General features: G+C 36.9%; 1 protein-coding gene across 2 annotated transcripts in view; it reads right to left on the bottom strand.

Moving 5' to 3' along the window:
* The window catches only part of LOC105927339 (receptor-type tyrosine-protein phosphatase epsilon), a 38,588-nt gene extending 19,959 nt beyond the window's left edge, over positions 1 to 18,629 (bottom strand). Inside the window, exons 1-2 of one of the 2 annotated variants that reach the window (XM_036126239.1) lie at positions 18,131 to 18,629; positions 4,856 to 5,087 (exon numbers count right to left, since the gene is read on the bottom strand). The gene's annotated coding sequence lies outside the window, so the exon portion shown is untranslated. The remainder of the gene's footprint in view (positions 1 to 4,855; positions 5,088 to 18,130) is intronic. The other variant, XM_036126238.1, reaches the window with a different exon arrangement.
* Positions 18,630 to 18,868: the final 239 nt, after the last annotated feature.

Here is an 18,868-nt window from a genome sequence, read left to right on the forward strand (position 1 = left end):
GATTGACTATGCTGTCTAAAAATACCTATCTGGTATCTGGCACAACAGCAAACTTTAATTTGAAACTCATTCAAATTCAGTGCTCACAAAGGTCAAATCCTATGTTGGTTTCCTTTATCTTAAACACATTTTACAAAACATTTTACGATCACTCCTGGATGACGGTGACGTAATCTACAAGTCAGCCCCAAAATCCCTCCTCCACATAATGGCTGTTACTTACCATGCTGCTATCCACTTTATTTCTGGAGTTTCATTTAACACTCACGACTACCGTCTCTAATCCTTGTTGAGTTGGCCTTCTCTCCCTTCTCATAGACAAAACCACAAAAACAATAGTACAATGCATTTGCATTTAACTCTTTGTCACTTTCAATATATCATCACCATCTGTGCGTACTGTATATATTTTAGATCCATTTTGTTATTTCTGTCTCATGTTATTTTGTTTTTAATTTGTGTTTGCCTTGCATTCTCCCTCTTGGTCAGGTCAGCATTGTAAATTAAAGTTAGTTCTCAACAGACCTACCTGGTTACATAAAAGTTAGATAAAAATAACGAAGTGAGTGTAACAGAGCATAACTAGCTGCTCTCATTTGTTCTTTGTTTACTGTCATTTGCTGGGAGTTCTTGAAATTCATTCCATTGCACTTCCCTTTTGAGAAGTTTTTTTATAAACCAAAGACAATATGCTTTAAAATATATATATTTAGGTTATTTGGGCTTATCAGCTCTAGATCACAATTAATTTCTTCTTGGTACAAGAATGTGCAACCCAAGTACTACCAGTTTAAGAGCAATTCCTCAACACCAAAGTGCTTTAGTCCTAACTATATTCTCTTCTTTTGACTGTACTCACTCATTTAGAGCTGGGCCACAAATGTCTCTGCCAAAGAGGGAGGATATACACGTTCCCCTCTAACACATCAGAACCAAATTTCATTTGACACATTAGAATCAGCAGATGCTTTACTGTCAGTATCAACTACATTATGTCAGACTAAATGGATCTAATAGATGGACAAGGCTCCGTTTTTGACCTCTTTCTTTTTTTGTGATTAAATCATGCACATGGACAGATCATTAATACATTTCAAATCCCTTATCACTTTTATATCAAAATATTTCCAGTCTAAGACGGTAGGTGTAAAAACATGAACTTGATATGGTTAGTCCTGTTCTTTTCCCGTCTCTAGGCCTTTGTAACACACATTTCACATGTATGAACAAAAAAGCTCTTGATTGCCCTAAATTGGTCCCAAAACTCTTAACTAGAATAAACAGCAGAGCTCACATCACTCCTTTTGTAACATCTTTACACTGCTTACCCGTATCTTATAAATCCTAGGGAATCATTTAAAAAATTAAAAAACAACAAAATATATTTTTATTCTAACAGTCCTGCCTCACACCGCCTCCTTCATATTTATCTAAATATTACAGCATATTTGTTTTTAATATTGTGTCTCATTTGATTAGCTTTGTGCCGTGTTAATCATGTTTAATTTTGTATGCTCTGTCTGATCTACGAATGGTGCGATATAAATAAAACATTTACTTGTTACATTATCATTTAGTCTTTTTTTTAGTTCCAAAGTGTAGCATCAATTTTCTTCAAAGTCACTTTCATTTAATTTTTTTTTCATTTCTATCTTCCAAGAGGAAAGGTAAGAACTCAAAGCATAAATTGCACAAATGTGGCAAATCTGCCTAAATGTCTTTGATTTAGTAAAAGGGCAAGAACTGAGTGTCCTAATTTATCCTCTGTTCCAAGTCCCTTCTCCTTTATAGAGGCCAAAAGACTAGATGGAATAATTCATTGAGTCAATTTATTTCTTGTGGAAATGGGTCATCTGAGGGCCTCATTTGTGATATTTGAGAGAAGTTCTTACATACAACCCCAGGGGGGTTTCCATATAAAAATATTGCCCTAAAGCTTTTGTAGAAAATAGAGCCGCATAATAATGTTCTAAAAATGTTTTTAAAACAAACTCCGTGTCAGAATTCATAAAGTGTTACTGGATTATAAATTAGGGGTTTGAGTTTGGCAAAACATGCAGTCTTCTGCTGATAAACTGTTCAACATGAAGGCTGCTGACACTCAAACAGGCATTCACATCCATGGTCATGTGTGCACATACGCAACAAACACTGTTTTTTTTTTTTTTTTTTACATCAAACGTACACATTCTTTCACATGCAGTTATTTCTCACAAATTCAAAGGCTACGTGTTGTACACTGTTAGATGAGCCAAATCCCTCCCCACTGTTAACAAGCATGCAGGGCCAGCACCTGCTTCCTATTCCCTCCTCCCTCAGCGGGCAAGTCACATCTACTGATTTAACCCGTGCTACTGTACAGCACAATTCAGCAAGGCATGCTGTGCTTGTGGGTCACTGGATGGACCACTGTGCATCTATCATTTTCTGGCAGCTACTTATGTATAATATTTAGTGAGGAAATCAGTAAGTAAATAGGTACTAAAACTATGCCAAGAACAGTCACCTGCTGAGATCCAGTTAAAGGAAAATTTGATAAGGCGTGAAGACCCTTGATTATTTAATAGGTAATTAGGGATAAAAGGAGAAATTAAGATGTAAGTGTTGATGTGGTTCTAAAAAGTAAACCTTCTAAACAACAGTGGAAAATCAGGACCCAACTCATGTGTACGCAAAGAGAGCAAGCAACAGTAAACACATTTTTGGCACTCTTTTGGAAATGTGTTTGTAATAGATTTAAAAGAAAAGGAGAAGGTAATACAAGTTTGTAGTTTGCTGGCAAAAAGATTGACTTGCATTATTATAGAAACTATATATTATAGTGTATGCATTGCACTGTATGTATGTATGTATGTATGTATGTACTGTATGTATGTATGTATGTATGTATGTATGTATGTACAGTATGTATGTACTGTATGTATGTATGTACATTTAATGTACATACAGTGCAATGCAAAATACTTTTTTGAGATAGACTAAAACAAAATAATGCACAATTGTGCAGTAGAAGAAAAGTTATAATTGGTTTTAACAAATGTGTACAGGTAAAATCTGACCCCTTTACATGGACACACAACTAGCAGGGGATGTTGTGGTATATTGTTGTGTGAGATGGGTGGCAGGTGGGAATGAGCGCCTTGACACGCAGAGTTCTGGCACTATAAACTGGCCGTAGGCGTGTGGATTTCTCACAAATGAACAAATCCCAAGTCAGTTGTATTCGTTAAATCTTGCATTCAAGCTACAGTGCCATCCAGCAAATCCAGAAAATACCAAATGGTCAACCTCTAGGGTTGTTGATTATTTAACGTTGATTCAATTTGCTCTGAAAAGTATGATAAGCTAAAAATAACTTCTTGACAGGATATAAAATGTGCAGCACCCACAGGAACAGATGTTGCTGTAGCAAACTCAATGATTTATAGAGGAAACCTGTCAGATCCAAAATTCACTTGGTTTCACTTCCACATGTTCATTATTTCAACATTTGCAACAAGCTAAAAATGAAACAACATTGTGGGTGCTGTTTACTGAAGGCTTTCTTTGCTCACTGAAACACACACACACACACACACACACACACACACACACACAAACTGCATGCACATGCAACTTGGGCTAGGGTTAGCCCTGACTTGCCAGCGACCTTACCTTGACTTCCATGTATTTTCAACCCTTTTTATGTCCTAACTCAAACCTAAACCGATCCACAATTAACTTGGTGTTTTAAAGTCTTATTGGGTTTTATCTCTGTGCCTCTGTGTTTTATTGTGTTTTGTCTGTGAAGTACTTTGTTTTTTGCAATAGTTTTTCTAAAGGCATGTTTAGAGGTTCCAACGGCAGCCAAATGGCAAGGAGTAAGAAAAGCAGCAAATTAAATGGAAAAACATTATTTCCCTGTTAGCTCTGCAAAGCTTAATTTAATTCAAATGTTTTCATATTTTTTACAGGAAGATGTGCAACACCATTCTATAAATACATAAGAAAATCATATTAGATGCATATTACTGACCAACGCATACAGATTAACGGATCACTTGGAAACTAAGCATGCAGTATTGTGAGTGACTCATTCCTTCTCCAAGTGAAGTCTCCACAGATCTTGAAAAATGTATGCATTTATAAAACATTCAGCTGGTCCCATCAATATACCATATAGAGGTCATGTACTGATGCTTTTTAAGCTATGATCTCGGGTCTTAAACCAGACTGGTGATGCTAAAGAAGAGCACCGGGCCAAGTCTCTATATTCCAGCATTACATAAATGATACTGTTAAAAAATAGGATCAGCATCAAGATGTTCTGACAAGAAGAGTTTTCAAAGAATAACAAAATATATGGAATAAGTAGCCACATCTAGACAGTTTTTTTTTACAGATCAATCTGGCTTCAAAGACTTCTAATCTTTGAAAATATGGCATGCTTGGAACACAATGTGATTTAAAAAATGACATATTCTGTTGTTTTCGAGGAACTGAGAAACAAAAGCATCAGGTGGGGGAAAAAAGAAAGAAAGATGCAAGACACATCCTGCACTTCTGCTGTCAAGACCCAAAGACAAAAGTGAAAGAAAGCAGTAACAGATGTCAGAAAACTGTGGTGGCAGAGTGAGAGGTGTGAAGGAAGAAGAAACACGATGAAAAAATGAGAGATCCAGATTTAGACTTTATGTGGGGAAAAAATAAACATTTTATGTAAAAAATCGGGCCTATAAAATAATGCCTTACTATTTATGAAAATAATTCGCTTCACATTTAGATTATTCTCATCTCTCATAATAAATTAATCATTAATGAAATTCCACTAATTCCCCGAAACATAGACAGTGGGATGAACAAACAAAATACTTACAGTTTCAATTAAAGCCACTGTGACCCGTCACTCCATACCACTCATGGTATCCCAGCTGCTGTCGTCCTGATTTACTGGGCTGTCCTACCCTCGCTCTTCATCACATCCTGGAATTTAGCAATATTAGCGATGGTTTCAAATGTGAATGAAGAGATAAGTCAGGACTCAGGACTCTTTAGAGCTCTTGGAGCTTCAGGTCAGTTGGCATAAAGACACGGGACATCATAGAAACCTGGAAAAAATAAAACAAAATAGTAAGAAATGTATAAAAGGAACACTTTTTTAATATAGATCTTGCAGCATATCTTCTGTAACTCAGATTTGTAAGTTAACACAAAGAAAAACAAAGCTGAATTCATGCAAATGTGTAAAAAATGAGACGGTATCACAGCAGGGGGTGTATTTTCTGCATCGTGTCGGAGAGAAACAATTGAATTCAGTCAGCTGGCTGAGTGGGTGTGGAGGTGAAGCCATCTGGAACGTGCATGCTTCCAATCCACTTTTACTAAGGAAACTGATACCAACCACTTTATTATATTAACAACCACAAAGCAAAGAAATGAATTATTTTAGTAGTATTGTTAAAAGCCTTTTACATTATATTTTTTTCTGATTCTATCCACAAATTTATCAAAACAACAAAACCACTCTTAAACAGTGCCGCAAATTCTGACTTTAATGCATTTAATAGGGATTTTATTTGAAAGAGCAACACAAAGTAATGCATAATTATGACCTGGAATGCAAATCTAATGATCTTTGTGCAATAGCACAAAGCCCAGTAGAATCGGACAGGGAGTTTCTACCAAAGTAGATTTTCAAGTTTTTCCACAGGTTCTCAACTGGACCCTAACCTGAGATCGACTTGGCAGTTCCAGCAGATAGAGGATGGATTGGGAGTTTTTTTTCCCCCAACTCTTTTCTAAGAAAAGCAGAGGGACAGACGCATGGACATCGTTTTCAACAAGCTCTCTTGAAATCATTGTATCACACCAAACAGGCCTTGTTTGTTTTGGTGATATAAACATCTTTTTCTATACTGATGGGTATGAAAAAAGCCTCAGGTTGCTTTGGAAACTGGTTTGAATACCTTTGTCATAACTGAGTTAAAAAGACTTGTAAAACTTGTAGATGGCATCAGTTAAGGAGTAGAGTTGTTGCATATTTTTGTTTAGCTCTGACAGGCAGCTATGGCTCGCTGGAAATATGAATTGTATTGTATTCATATACTATTCTATAAATCATTGAGTTCTGTTCCACCTTCCTCCACCGCCGCAGGGCAATTTGCCCCTGGGCAAGTTTCAAACCAATATGAGTATCGGTGTATGAACGTGTCCACATTTGCAATTGTGGCTTGGTGAATATAGCATTTGTGTTAAAGTCCTTTGAGTTGCTGGTATAACGAGGAACACGTTACGACGGTAACTCACTCATTCCTGTCTATACACTTTATTCCAATTTTCCTAAGGCAGTATTCTGAGATGCAGCGATGGTTGTGGGATGGTGTCAAAGTGAAGGGAACACCTTCACTTTGATATTGTTTGATTAATTCATTTTGACCATATAGTTCTATTTGAGACAGAACAGAGTTGAGATGGATGTATGCATGGATATGAAAAAAAGCAAATAATTTGTTTTTTGAATAAAAGTCTCAAACTATGATTTTCTTTTTTTTTTTTTTTTGGGGTGCGCTGCTTACCTGACCTCACTTCTCACCCTACATCACAGCCACGACATGATGCTATCACCACCATAACTCTTTGAGAGGTTTAAAACTTGGTATATTGTTTTATAACCCAACCCTGTTGGTTTACTAGTGTTCTCTACCACACTTTGAGGCATTTATAGAACAGCTCTATTCTAATTGGCATTACACACTTCTAGCTTCGACTTCTGTTGGTACAGAGCTGCTGTTGGTTTTACTAGATTTGATTTAGTGGTTTGAGAATAAGAAAAATATGTATCATTTTCTATCATTTCAAGATCCTAGTTGTGTGAGGAAGTGTTTGCCTCATTCATGAGTTCTTATTTCTCACACTTAGGTGTTTCAGAGACAAATACAACAAAAGCAAACACAAAATGAAGTTTTTAAATAAAGGTTCTATTATTAAGGGGGAGAAAATCCAAACCTACATGGCTCTATGTGACAAGGTAGAGATTTATTAGACTGGAAAAGGGTTACAAAGAGATTTCAAGAGCTTTGGGGCTCCAGCAAAACACAGTGAGAGCCATTATCCACAAATGGCGAGAACATAGAACAGCGGTGAACCTTCCCAGGAGTGTCCGGCCAATCAAAATTACCCCAAGAGCGCAGTGACAACTCATGAAAGAGGTCAATGAAAGCTCCACAACCGCACCACAATTCTGACCATCTGTTTGTGACCTTGAGCTAAAACCAACTTTGGTCCTACAGCAGGACAATGATCCATAACAGACCAGCAGGTCCACCTCTGAATCTATGAATTAAACTAAATTAATAGTCAAAGTCCTGAGCTGAATCCTATTGAGATGCTGTGGCATGACCTTAAAAGGCCCTTCATTTGCTGGAAAACCCAGTTGCTACTGCTAAGGGCAGCCAAGCTAGTTATTAGGTTTAAGGGGCAATCACTTTTTCAAACAGAGCCATGTAGGTTTGATTTTTTTTTTATCTCTCTTAATAAGAAAACCCTTAATTAAAAGAAAAAAAATGAATTTTGTGTTTACTTGTGTTGTCTTTGACTAATGTTTAAATGTGTTGAGGTTGTGAGAGACGTAAGTGTGACAAACGTGCAATAAAGAAATCAGGGTGCAAGCACTTTTTCACTATATTTGTTACTTTATTTCATTCTGAGAAGAGTTACGATTGTAACTTTTACAGGATAGGTGGAGTATTTTAAACTGTGTGAATATGTTTGTGAGGCAACATTGTTAGAAAAAGTATTTATTAATCAATACTTCTGTTTGAAACAAAAATTATTGATCACTTTGTTGCTCAAGTCTGGGAGAAAACAGCCTTAGCCCTTTTCGCCACTCACTACCATTTACTATTCTCAGCATGAGACACAAAGGGATATTGTAGCTGCTGGAACCAAGCTGAGGCAAGAAAAGAGGTAAATTAGTCAGTAGACTCAGCTGGATGACTCCACTGACCTGAGCTGTGGGGAAGAAAAAGTAACTGAACAAGGTGTGAAAAGCACCTCTTTTCCCCAATCTGGTATCAGCTCTTCCAAGTGCTTTAAAATGCTGCTGCTGGCAGAGAGAGGTGTACCGGAAAGTTTCCATTAACAGCACCCAGTTAAACTTGATACTGCCCAAGAGATCATTTATGAATGAGGCAATACATATCTGCTCTCTGGGTTTGGTACTGCACACATTACCACTGAGGAAACCTTTAAGCATATGCTTCTTCTTTCATTTGTCAGAAACAAAATCTGAGTTTTGTTTTCGGTCATTAGGGCAACAAATCAGGTAGATCATGTGGAGATCCTCCCCGGAGGAAACCGGCCCTTTAGGCAGTACATTTTTAAACTCTAGTGATAATGTGCACAGTCAAATGTACTTTTGAATGAGACAATGCCATCTGCTTTGAATTAATATTTTACTGCTTTTTACTCCTATTATAAAAAAAAAAACAAAATTAATCTTTACTGTACGCTTATTTTAATGTAAATCAGAAATTGTGAAACTGCAACAGCCAATAAAATCTTTTTTGGGCTGCAGAATTTTTATATTTTATTTACTTATTTGTTTATTCATTTCAAACACAATGAAAAGCAAAATTAGAAAAGAAAATAATAAGACTAATAGTCATGCCAAATGATATACAATTTTACAGGTAAAAGATACAAGAGCTTATGATTTCCTGCCCTTCAACATCCAATCATTTAAATATCTCCACACCAAAGAAACCCTTAAAGTACCCTCATATTAAATGAGTTGAATGTACAGTTATTTACACATTATTAATAACAAAGGCCAAAAAAGGCATTTTTGGCCTTTGGGTTAGGTTGTCCAAGTACAATGTCTTTTAAAATGTTCTTCTCCTCTTAAATTATACCTGCCCTCTCTGTCACAAAATAGAATATTGTTTGGAAGGTGACCGTTTCTTACTTTGAATATAAATTGTTCAGTTTTGAATTTTACAGGGTCCCAATTAAATAACAATAAAAAAAACTATCTTTAACACAGGCCATCTAGCATTCCCTTAACTTAGAATAACATCCGAATGTAAGGTTCTCAGCTTCTTAAAATGTATGAAATGAAATATAAAAGCTAAAGATCTTAGAGTTTAATGTGTAAAAAGAGACCATTAGGCCTACAGCAAGTAGTTGTTAAGTTAAAAAAACACACTGTGAAAAAGCCGCCCAGCACAGCTGTTCTTTGAAGCAGAGCGAAAAGATAAATCCTGTAACTAAATCTGTCAATCAAATATGAATCATATTTTTAAAAGGGCCAAATGGAAATGTTAGATCTGTTTTCTGGATCTGAGAACAATTTGGCCTCTGGGTGGAACTCCAGGCTATTTTGTAGACAATGGCTATTACCTTAAAGGGCTAGGCTGCTAATCATATAGTTCAATAATGATATTAAAATGTATTAAAACTGGTAATAAAGTACATTATAATGAACCAAAAAAAAGAAAGAAATCCATAATAAAGCAACTGGATGTATCCTCATGAATATTACAGTAAAAAGCCTGAAACTGGTTGATTTTCTCTTTTGAGCTCTGCAATTTCCATCACAAAGGGATGTTCACAGTATTTTATTGTTGTTTATCATAGGCACAACCACTCCCTCTCTGTTCTGCCCATTGACTTAAAAGGAAAACACGGAGTTCATTAAAGTTTTATCCGGGTGCAGTAATCATCTTCCCCCCAAGCTAGTACTCTCAGACCACGTCTTCCATGACTTTCTCCTTAATCAATAAATAAGCATGTAAATCCCCATTTTATGAATTCAAATGTGACTTGGACACTTTTCTGTCCCTACTGAGAGGACACTGTGTCATGCATTGATGTCCAGGTTGATGTCCAAATTCGCATTACAAATGTAACACAATTGGCAACTTTCAGCTGCACTCTTGCCGGTTACTCATCTTTTGTTTTTTTACACATGAATGTAGCTACTGTACAAATTATGGTGAGCCAGTCTGAGTCTTTTTGTGATGTTCCCTGCTGTTAAGCTAACTACACACATAGAGATACAATTGTTTCTTACACCATGTAACTTCCCACCAACGCAAAATCTAAACCTCGGCTCACACAGTCCACGGTACTCAGTGTGTGGGTGGGACCAGAGCCTCGAACAACTACACTTCATAATAAGAAGCTATCCTGTCATGGGAAATAGCCAAGAAAATTCAATTTTATCCACACGAGCCAGGAGGATGAGAAAAGTAATCTCCAGCCTCCAGTTTGAGGACTCTGAAAATGACACTTCTGGGACACAATAGGTGAAACCGGGGACAGGAGATGATAATCATTGCAATTATAGCCTCACTTGTTCAGTCGCAGCTCAGCCAAGGATAAAGGAGTAAGCTTCTTTCCTGAGATTCACTACAAATGGTACTTATATGAGGAGCAAAAGGAATACCAAAACAAGCCCCAGCAGTACACATATAAATCCAGTGTGATGGTCATGTTACATGCAGCATTTTGAATAACTCTCACACTAGTTTTTGCAGATAAAAACATTGTTTTCTGTGGTTGGCGTCAATGCTTGGGGTGTTGCCTGGTGAACTGCAGGGGATTTCATTAAAGTTGCTTTGTGTGCCTGATTTAAGAATGACAACACAGACACTTCCTCTTCTCACCAAGAGCTGGGTTTAGCCACTACTATAGTTGCAAAATACTGACGCGACACAAGTAGCTTTAGCTTTAGATAACTGATGAAGCATGAGCTATATCTGTGCACCTGAGCAGGGTTGTACTTGTTCTCTAAAATAAATACAGATCAGTTTGTTGAACCACAAAGCTCACATTTCTAATTGCACACTTGCAGTCTATGCACAAATACATACATATTCATTGAACTTTTTAGCAGATATTGTGACAGAAAGTAGGAAATGTAAGTATTTATAAATTATATAAAAAAATGTAACCAACATTAAAGGAGCAATATGCTATTTTTAGATAGAAACAACTAAAAAATAGTGATGTGAAGAACTAAAGCTATCTTTTTAGATGGAATATTGTATGACATCACACATCACCTCTTTGTGTTGTTCTCCAGCCTATTATTTACATACATGTACATCCGTGTGAATAGCAGTGTACTGCTAAAATTGTGGCATGTGAGTTAATAGTTGGAGTTTGACTAGCAATGAGCCAGGCGTTACCATGTGGGGCGAGTAGCCGCTGGTAGCCCAGCTAACTGTGTTAGCATTCTTTAATGCTAACACAGTTAGCTGGGCTAAAAATAATTTTTTACAAAAATTATGAAATGAAATAGATAACTGATGGTTAGATTTTGGAGGTAGAGATAAGTGTGGCTTGTCACACATCTTGTTTAGGTCTACACACAATGCTCAAAAGCCCACTTAGTGGTGAAATGTTGCCTAACTTAAATCAACATTTTTTGGTAATAAACTGTTAACATCGTTGCCTTATACTGCTGTCTACATATCCTGGTCATTATTTTGACAAATTACTGCCTTTTTGTTGAAAAACTGCTTTTGTCTCTAAAACCGTCAGTGTGTTGCCCTCCTAAGGTTCAATGGGTGTCATGCGTTGCATTTAGAAATAGTTTTTTTTGTGACGTCACTTGGAGAAACTGACATGTCAGTAGCTCTGCTGCTGTGGATATAAAAGTAGCTCCATCTTCCATGAGTTGGAGTTTGAATATCTGGTTTTGCAGCTGTTATATCAATTTTCAGGTTAGTGATTACACACACACACACGATATTGGGATGAGTAAGGCCCTGGTATGGGGGTGAGTAGGGTTGGGAATTGATAAGATTTTCACGATTCCGATTCCCTTATCGATTCTGTGAAGCGATACGATTCCTTATCGATTATCTTATCGATTCTCTTATCGATTCCAATTTGGGGAAATCTTTTTAACCTTTTAAACAAAGATATACATGGTATTGAGTATTTCAATTTAAAGTATTACTAATTTATCATTTTAGAGACATAAAAAGACAACAAATAAACATTGAAGTACGGTTTATAGGTTGGGTTCTGCAATGTTATAAGATGAGTATAAAACTCATCTTTAGGACCCATCTATGCTCAAAATGGTGATCTTCACCGCCTAATCTACTTTCAGCAGTTATCATCAGTTATTGCAACCATAAACTGCAGAAAATACAGGCCGAGCGGCTCCTTCTGAGTTTACTATGCTCCTGTCAGGACATTCTGTAACAGACATTCTGTAATATGTAATGTGGAACATCAATATAAATAAAAGACAGTGGTTTGGGACTTAACAATTTGTGTACATACTATTCTTCTACCAGAGAAATACTGAGAGATTAGCTCTAGATTAGAAAAATGTCATCAGCCGTGACTGATGACATTGTTTTAAGTCCACTAAGAAAACATACATGCTACGCAATATGTAAGGGCTAGTGATGTGTGCAGTGTGTCGATGCTTCGAAGAGTGCGGTGAGTAATCCAGACAGATATTTTGCGAAGTGCGTATCAAAGCATGTGTTGATGTGTCAGTGGTCGAGGCCTCAAAAGCCTAATCTGACTCTCACCAGATGGATCTAGTTCCGCCAAGCTCCACACGGCTCCACACATCCATCTGGAATCGCTGCTATTGGGAGAGATTTCAATACCACATAAAATGGACAAGCCAATCAGAATCGCCGGGTGTGATTTTCGTAGATGTGACGTATCAGAGAAGCGACTGTTTGGATTGAGACAACAATGGCGACTTGCAGCGAGGAAGCAAGCGGTGACATTGATGCTGCTATTTGATCAGTGTTATCCAATCTACCAAATATTAACTCTTTAAAAGAATACTAAAGAACAGCTTTGAAGGCTTTTGTTAGTGGAAACAATATTTTCGCCCTTCTCCTGACCGGGTTTGGCAAGAGCTTTTAGCACATCCGTAAATATGACGGACAAGTGGTTTATCTAATCATATGCAAGGATTTTTGATTAGGCCCCTTCTTCTGTATTACATCTCCAATGGAGCAATCCCAGATGGATGTGTGGAGCAATGTGGAGCTCGGCGGAAGGAAATCCATCTGGCGGGAGTCAGGTTATCGAAAGTTGGTCGTACCACGTGACACTTTCTGAAAAAGGGTTGCCGGTTCCTGCACATTTTGAAATACAAGGGGCAGCTGATTCTCCAAACACATTTTCTTGTGTTGGTACTCTATTGTGTGTGTGTCAGCAATCTATGTGATACTACCTTTATTACAAACTCAAAGTTTTCTACTCATCATTGTTTCCTTTATTCTCAGGTTGGTTGATTTCCTTTTTCCATTCAATTTTGGATTCACTGGCATCTTTTTATTTATAAGGTATTAATACGACTACTTGCTCCTTATTTGATTTCCCTTATTTATAAGAAGCCTACAGGGTCATCTCACCTGCACACACAGAAGCTTTTCATTTTGCAGCACCATCTGAATGGAATCTTCTTCAGGATGAACTTCATCTGAAAGAGCTGGTCTCTTTTTATTCCTTCAAGGGTCATAGAAACCATTTAGCAGAAACAAAATCTATATGCCATTGTTTAAACAGATTTTAGGAGAGCTGGTTTTATTTAACAATGTTATTGATATTGTAATGTTTTTTGTAACTAAATGTTTAACTGTCTCGTTGTCAAATCTTTGATCTCAAGGAGTCTTATCATGGTTAAATAAAAGTTGACACTTGTTTGTGATGGAACAAGTGAGAAAGAGATTTTCCCCTATCTGGCAACATTTTTGATCTCATCTGCAAGGTATGCACATATTAATAAATCATTATTCATTCCAACTACCAGTATATAAAAAAAACATGGATCCCATTTTGTAATTTCTTTCCTCTAATTTCCACTGTTGTTCTGTTGAAAATAGATTTGATAAAAAAAAGAAACATCTCATCTATGCTGAGGCATTACAGAGCCCTGCATGAAAACAAAAGAAACTAACCAAGGAGGAACAAGCTAATTCATTTTAGGATATTTAAGACATGATGCAAATGGAAGCCCAGCACATTGGAAAATGTATCTTTAATTAAGAATCTATAAAACTAAAATGTAACTTAGAAACACAAGTACATTTACGTCTCAATTACACCCCCCACCACCACCCTGAACAGATTAAGATCCTGTTCAGACTTAATTTATTGGCATCACAAACACTATTCATTTATTCAATTTAAAGATTCACCCACCAGTCGTGTCATAACCACTCTGTTTTCCATTTGTCCAGTTGATGGCACAGTAGAGCAAGCAAAGCATGGTGATGCTTTTGTTCTTGAGTTAAGCTATTGCATGGAAAGCTGCAATGTTTCACGGGGCTTTATCTTGCCATCATTAGTAAGTTGTACTGACAACAACACTCACGGTTTAGAGCTGTTACTAAATGAAGACTCGCTCAAGGTAAGTATGAGTTGTAAAAAGATTAAGTAAAATTAAGCACAGAGATCTAATAAGCTATTTGAAATTAAATTGCACTTTCTACATGTTAAAAAAGTCTGCTGTTCATTCAGTCTGTAAGAGATCTGGAGGGAATGAGACTTTTGACAGATACCGAGATGGCTGGAATGTTGGCTGCATTTTGGAAATCTCAGAGACAAGGTGAGAGTCCATACTCTGTAAGGAATACACAGTCCCCAGCCTACATTATAAAACAGGCCGGGAACCCTATATTCAAGCCAGACACGGTGTTGCACTTTAAAACGGTTAATTTACAAAGACCAGGTGCAGACTGGAAACCGCTGCAAAAGCAAGCTGGTGGTCTTGATGGAGAACAGAGCTGGCTTTCTCACTGCAGAGGGAACAGACAGGATCAGCAGGGCTTGGGCCAAGTCCAGGAGACTTGTCAATGTTGATATTCTTCTCTCCTACAACGTACTTTTTATATAGGATAAAGTTTTTTAGCCTTTTGTTTGTATATCAAGTTTTTATTGCTCATTTCTATAACACAATTATTTAGTTTGCACTTTTATTTTGTATGCTTTTGCTCCAAATGTTTAAAAATTAAACCACTCAGTGATCATTATTTATTCTAATTTATATACTGTCATTCAATGTGCATAATTTCTGCCTGCTGATTGATTGTCCAGTGTAATAAATACAGAAACATCTAAATATATATATATATATATATATAGATCAAGAAAACATTAACTATTTTTGTTACTCCTTTCAGAAAGTGTAAATCATATATTATTTAGATTAAATGTACATAGAGTGAAAAATGTCAAGCCTTTGTTTCTTCTAATTTTGATGATTTACAGATAATGAAAATTATTATAAATTACTTAAAGGTATTGTGAAAAAATTAAAACTCATGGTGTCTCACCCTAATTAGTTAATGCAAAGGTGTCCTGCGCCTTTAAATGGTATCAGTCTGGGTCAGTAGGATGTATAATCATGAGGAAGACATATGACTTGACACCTTCCACAAGGAAGGTAAGCCAAACAAGATAACTGCTAAAGAAGCTTGTTGCTGACTGAGTGCTGTATCCAAGTATATTCATATAAAGTTCAGTGGAAGAAAAAATGTGGTAGGCTACAGGGATAATCACAGACTTTAGAGGATTATCAAGCAAACTGGACCAGGCTGAGGCTGGAATCAGCCAATCATAAGCCACTACACCCAGACAAATCCTACACATGGGCTACAAACGTCGCTTTCTTTTTAATGAGGCACTCCTATACAAGAAAGAACGTCAGAAGCATCTTACCTGGGCTAGAAAACTAACTGGACTGTTTCTCAGTGTTCCCAAGGTCTCTTTTCAGATGAAATTAACATTTATATTTTATTTGGAAATTAAATTCCCAAAGTAGAGGAGAGGAACATAATGTTGCTTTAGGTCCAGGATCAAGTTTCCACAGTCAGTAATGATTTGGGGTGCCATGTCATCTGTTGGTGTTGGTCCACGGTCTTTTCTCAAGTACGAGGACTTCATGGGTCCTTCTGCTGACAAGCTTCATGGACCTTCATTTCCCAGCAGGACTTGGCACCTGCCTATACTGCTAAAGGTATCAAAAAGCTGGTTCAATGATCATGTTTTACTGTACTTAATTTGCCAGTATACTCACTTGACCTGAACCCGAGAGAGAATCTGTTGGGTATTGTCAAGAAGAAGCTAAGAAACACCAGACCCAACAGTGCAGAAGACCTTAAGTCAGCTATTAAAACAACTTGCACTTCCCTTACACCTTAGCAGTGCCAGTCTGACGGCCTCCATGCCATGCTGCATTTATACAGTAATTCATCCAAAAGGAGGCACAGCCAAGTATTAAGATGCATATAAATTAATATGATTTTCAGAAGCTTGATGTTTCTGTTTAAATTTTACTTTTTATTAATAGTATGTAATAGCTAGATTTTTTTGAGGCAATGTAGTTTGGCTTTCCATTATTCATAACCCATAATTATCAAAATGACTAGAAATAGAGGTTTAAAATAGTTTACTTTGTGTTTACTGGATCTAAGTAATATATTTATTCTATTTTTCAGAGGTAGCTGTATGTGATCAGATTGGCAAAGCACTTTAAAAAGTTTTTTTTTTATATTAACTACAAAATTATCTCAGAATGGCAAGGCAAGGCAAGGCAAATTTATTTGTATAGCACATTTCAGTACAAAGATAATGCAAAGTGCTTTACATTATTAAAATATAGGGGGAAAAAAGCAAGTTAGAATAAAATGTAGAAAAAAAATTAAACAAAATATATTAAAACAAAATAAAATTTGGCCTTACATTTCTGTAGGATTGCTGCAGTGCAAACCAAGTTATTTCACCTAAAGATGCTGAAATATAATCCCTTGGAAATGTACCTTGCACAGTGTGTCTAACTATAGCATGTGAATTCCCTCAAGGATATCATGTGGGCTTTAGATGCCCCAATATTCGTAGGTAATTTGAGAATTAATATCAGCTTTTAGTAGGCCACTTAATCAGGAATGAAGCAGAAATTTAGGTTATTGTGAATTAGGCTATGGTCAATGAGCAAAATATACAATTCAAGTCTGCTACATATGTCACTGAATAAGTATTATCCACTGAGTTATGATATTACATAACAAAGATAAATTTGTGCAGATTATGTAAGGTACAAACAAGGCAAAACATAATGACCACTGAGAGATAAAGAAAAACTTTAATTATATTGTTATTATGGCACCTACTAGCTGTAATGTATTAGTCAGAAAATAAATTTGTTGTACTTAAGGTTGTTATAGGCAGAAAAAAAAAAGACAATTGTCAGAACGTAATAAGCAAGTTTGATTAAAGCCATCAGCTTTTATCTGGTGTTCCCAGCATGCATTGGTCAGTATCTATCGAAAGTGGTCCATAGAATGAACAGTGGACAGGCGACCGGGTCATGAGCTGCCAAAGCTCACTGATGGGCTATGTTGGTTTGGAAAACGTGTTTCATGGCCTTAACAAATAAAACATTTAATGCTACTTTCTGGATTTGCAATCTTTGTCTGATATTGAAATGTGTTGGTGAGACAACACGTTTAAATATGACAAGTGGGTAAAAGCAGAAGTAATATGTGAGGGCATCTACACACTACACTGTTTCACAGCCATGTGGCCTTGCATCAAACTAACACAATGCTTTTCTTTGCTCTTAAAAGCAGGTAATAAGGTATAGCATCCAGTGTGACTGTAGAGCACTGTGACTACAGGCCTATACTGTACTATACTCTCCTTCATTCCTTTTTATTCTGTTTTTATTTATTTTTTGTCCTCATAGCACTATGAGGACAAATTAAAGAAAAGTAATATTACCTCGTGGGGTGTCCGCATGGTTTTAGTTGTTTTGGGCTATGATCAAATGAAAAATAAAAACAAAATCCATTTAAATCGTTGCATGTATACAATGTAATCCCACGCCGTGTCCTGGTGGTCACAGGGCGCATGGATTTGCTCCACTAACCCATATACTACTACACCCCATGTTGACGATGCGTATGAATGACAATATAAATGGAATAAATGTCCAAGCCTCCGTGACCTGCATGCGTTACAAAAGCAGTAGTTGCCATTTACGCGAGCAGAGCAGCTTTAACGAACGCGGAGGTAGTGACAATCTACAGTCCGACAGAAAATGGTCGGTGTTTACGCATAAACCACACACTGGAAAAAGCGGCTGGTTTTGTCCGTATCTTACCGTAGCTTTACGATGACCTCGTCGCTCACGTTGCAGCGGCTGATGATGTCGGCTTCTGCTTGTTGTTGTCGTATCCGACGCCCCGTCTCCGCTCCGCTCCTCGCCTCTCTTTTCTGATCCTTGGAGAATAACGCTGCGCACATGAAGATGTCGAATCGTCTGACCGGAGCCGAGGAATGCGTTTAGGTTCCCTTGGTGATCATGTTTCCTGTAGATCTCTCAAAAGGATGCGTGTCTGCCTGCCAGAGCTGGGCCGCGCTATGGCAGAGCGGAGACTGGAGAGACCCTCCCTCGGGCGCAAAGCAGTATCAGGTGGACGCTCAACATCCTTCACATTCCTGCATCACTGGACGATAAAGGGCAAGCCTATGCAGAGAAAGGCTCTATCTGACCCAGCCCCCCTCCTTTCTTGTAGTTTTATACAGTTGGTATTTTAGCATTATGTTTGTTCAATACAAAGAAAGGTTTCAAGTTGTAATATTCCTGCTGTCGATGCTTGGGGTGTAATGTGCGCTTCCTCATGTCATATCCCGCGACATGTACACCCAGAGTTTTTAAACCAGTTTACAGCTTCACTTTTTTCCAAAACAGAAATAATAATAATAATAATAATAATAATAATAATAATAATAATAATAATAATAATAATAATAATAATATTATTATTAATAATAATAATAATAATAATAATAATAATAATAATAATAATAATAATAATAATAATAAGCTTATTTTGGG

This window comes from Fundulus heteroclitus, chromosome 22, assembly GCF_011125445.2.
Source record: "Fundulus heteroclitus isolate FHET01 chromosome 22, MU-UCD_Fhet_4.1, whole genome shotgun sequence".
Classification (NCBI taxonomy): Eukaryota; Metazoa; Chordata; class Actinopteri; order Cyprinodontiformes; family Fundulidae; genus Fundulus; species Fundulus heteroclitus.